A 3781-nucleotide genomic window follows, 5' to 3' on the forward strand; every position below is an offset into this window, starting at 1 on the left:
TGGGAGCGGAGGGGGTGTGGGAGTGCCTAGGCACGCGCCGCCGACAAGTGGGGCTTGGTGAGAGCCAAGAGGGCTTGAAGAGGGCGTGTGGGGCCGGGGCTGGGTGTGTGTGGCGGGGACCGCCTCCCGCTTCTCTGCCGCCCTTGGCACACGCAGCCAGATGCCTCTCCCAGGAGGGACACCTTCACTCACACTGTCCAGGATGGAGACCCAGGCGGGCGGGGTGGGGGAGGCGGGGAGAGGAATGGAAGCAGCAAGTTTGGGGTGGGCTTGCCAGCATCCCCCCACTTCCTGAGGGGAGGGAAGGGGAGGGTCTAATTCCCTGGCTGGAGTCAGTGATTCCCCTCCTCTGCCTCAGCCTTACCACCTGTGAAATGGAATTCTTTTTGCCCCAAGGGGCTGTGGTCAAGCTTAAATCACATGCTATTTGTGGGCACTTAGCATGAAGCCTGACACCGACGAAATGTATGATTGAAACCCCCAAGCCCCCAAACCCACTGCTGTGGAGTCAATCTCGCCAAATAGTAGCCAAATAGGGCTACGCTGGAGCAGACAACCTCATCTTTCTCCCAAGGAGCAACCGGTGGGTTTGAACTGCTGACCTTGAGGTTAGCAAGCCAATGCCAGGCCACAGAGCTACCGAACTTACTGCTATGGAGTCGATATTGGTGCCAGTGCCAACTCATAGAGGAACAGGACAGGAAGGGGACAGGACAGAACTGCCCCCTGTGAGCTCCCAAGGTTGTGAGAACCCCGTCTTTCACCTGCCGAGCAGCTAGTATCGAACTGCTGACCTTGCAGTTAGCTGCCCAACTCGTCACCACTACTCCACCAGAGCTGCTACAGAGCTACCAGGGATTCTTAGTATGAACTCACTCGTTTTCAACCCAGAGGCCCTTGATGGGCTTTCCACAGCTCACCCTTCTTAGACTGGCTGGTGAGTCCGAACCACCAACGAACTGCTCAGTTGGCAGTCCGGCGTTTACCTGAAGGCGCTACTGAGGCTTCTTAAACATATGATTATTAGTAGAAACATCTTAAGGAGCCCTGGTGGCACAGTGGGTTAGCCGTCGAGCATTTCAAACCACCTGCCTCTCTGGGGGAGAAAGACCAGGCTTTCTACTTCTGTAAAGAGTTGCCATCTTGGAAGGCCCCAGGGGACCCGGCTGGGGAGGGGAGGGTGGCCAGAACAGGGATGAGAAGAGAGTATTCGGGTATGTAGGACAGCAGGAGGGGACAGATGTCTGTGGAGGTGGCGAAGGGTAAGGACTCACGGGGGCATTCCTACTGTCTGTAGGGCCGCTGTGAGTTGGCGGTGAGTTTTTGAAGGGTAAGGACCGTGGATGGTGAGACTTTGTCTCCCAGACTTCAGACATGGTGTCAGGAGAGATCTCTGAGAAGGACATCTTGCTAGGTACAGGAGACGGGCAGCAACAAGAGGAAGGCCCTGGACACGATGGGTTGACCCCCTGGCTGCCACAATGGGTGCAAAGAGAGGGACGATTGTGAGGAGGGTGCAGAACTGGGAGTGCTGGGCACCTAGCACCACCGCCAAGGGTCAGGAAGTGTCAGCCCTGGCTCCCAGGGTTCAGATCCTGCTGAGGGAGAGGCCACTGGGAAGGTGGTAGTGTGTCTGCAGTTGGTCTCCACAGGGTCAAAGTGAGGCAAGGGTTCCTGAGTCAGGTCAAGGTGAGCCTGGGTGCCTGAGATGAGTGGTGTGGGCATCTCTGAGGGCAACAGGAGGTGAGAGAGGTAGGCGGTGCCAAGGGTTCCCTCTGAAGGAGGGCAGGCTGGATTCAGTGCCACTGAGATGTGGGGTGGACACTTCAGGAGCCTGGAGGCCATTGTGAGGGTGGGGGTGCTAGCTTCTCTCTTTCACTTACTCCTTTAGTCACCAACCTGTCACCTCCTTTGGGCCAGATTTGAAGCAGAGACCTCCACGGGGCTTCTCTGGAATGGGGACAGGCCACAGAGAAGGAAGAGTGTGTGGAGAAGTGGCTTGGCAGGGGGCATCAAGTTACAAAGAGGTGGAGGCCAGAGGGCCTCTTCCCATAGGCAGGAGGGCCCCCTGGTCGATGAGATTATTCAGGGGCATGTGCTGTAACCACTGTCATCCAGCCACAAAGGACAACAAAATCACACTCCCTGCCCTGAGTCTGTTCCTACTCAGGGTGACTATTGAACACAGTAGAACGGGCCGGTGCGTTTCCGAGACTAACTCTTAACAGCCTCCACTTTCTCCCGAAAAGCAGCTGGTGGTTTCAAACTGCTGACTTAGAGGTTAGCTGCTCAGTGCATAAACCCAGTAAGCTACCAGGGCTCCCTTTGTCCATCCATGCAGCTGCTCACACCTTGGACACAAACCCGAGAAATATGCATGCGTTTGAGTGTGTGTGTGTGTGTAAAGGTTTTGCAAGTGTGTGTGACCTGATTGGTCAGTTCCCTTTCTTGGAAGTCCTTTAGGGTGCAGCCTGTGTGGGTGACAATGGGAGAGAGAAGGGTGTAAGGCCCCTGTGGGGACAGTATACCTGGGTGACTGAGTGGTTTCCTCAGTTCCACCTTCAAACAGCTGCTGGGGACCGAGTGAGGGCTTTGTTACTTCAAGCAGGTAACTCACCTCTCTGTGCTTCTGAGTCCTCGTTTGGAAAATAGGGATATTTGTATTACCACATCAGAAGGTTGTTCCGAAGGTCAAAGGAGTTGACTTCCGTCTGGAGAACACTAGCATTGTAGTCAGTGCTCAGTAAGTGTTTGATTCCAACATGGTTAATTGAGCATCCACTCTGCCAGGTACTATTCTTTCCACTAACAATTAGCTCACACTGCACAGGACTGGGCCGTGTTTTGCTCTTTGTATAGGGTGTTGATCTCAGTTGGCACCAACTCCATAGCATCTAACACCATCGACCAGCATCTTTTTTCTATGGATTTGAACTGTTGACCTTGTGTCCAGCAGCTCGATGTGTAGCCCACCACGCCACCAGCCTTTCTTGTTGTTTTGATGACCAGTTTCCATCTTGTACATATCAGATTCTCAGATATATACGAGGGGTACCCCCCCAAACGGCAAAACATAGTATGCATTTTTCCCCGCTAGGTGAGCATCAAGCAACTTGCTCTGAGTCAGTGCACCCAGTGGCGTCTCCTGGGAAGGTTCTCTCTGGTCACAGTGAATTTTTCGATAAAATCAATTTCCCTCGGACCCCGTTTTTTATGATGGCCGATTTAAGAGAACAGGGTGTGTCTGTGAAATTTTGTTTCCTGCTTGGGAAAAATGCCGCAGAAACTGTTGTGACGTGGAACACAGCTTACAATTACAGCACTATGGGAAAAACTCAAGTGCACGGGTGATGTTTCTCCTTTCAAGAAAGGTGGAATGTCAGTGGATGACAAACCTCATTCTGGACATCTGACAAGTTCCTGAATGGATGAAAATGTTGACAAAATCCATGTACTTGTGCTTGAAGACCGATGACGGACCATTGAAGAGATGGGGAAGTTATCTGGACTCTCTTGGAGCTCGGTTCAGCGAATTTTAACGGAAGATTTGGGAATGGGAAGGGTCGCTGCGAAATTTGTGCCGCCGGTTCTGACTGACCAGGAAGAAGAGCATCGAACGGAAACATGCTGTGCTTTGAAAGAACAGCTCGGAAGTGACCCAGACTTTTTATCCAAGGCCATCACTAGTGATAAGACATGGTGCTATTATTTTTAGGACCCTGAAAGCAAACATCAATCAAGCCAGTGGAAGACACCATTGTCACCTGGGGCACCCCCCCCA

The sequence above is a fragment of the Echinops telfairi genome, unplaced genomic scaffold, assembly GCF_000313985.2.
Source record: "Echinops telfairi isolate 266 unplaced genomic scaffold, ASM31398v2 ScPeMD7_655;HRSCAF=1070, whole genome shotgun sequence".
In the NCBI taxonomy this organism is placed as follows: Eukaryota; Metazoa; Chordata; class Mammalia; order Afrosoricida; family Tenrecidae; genus Echinops; species Echinops telfairi.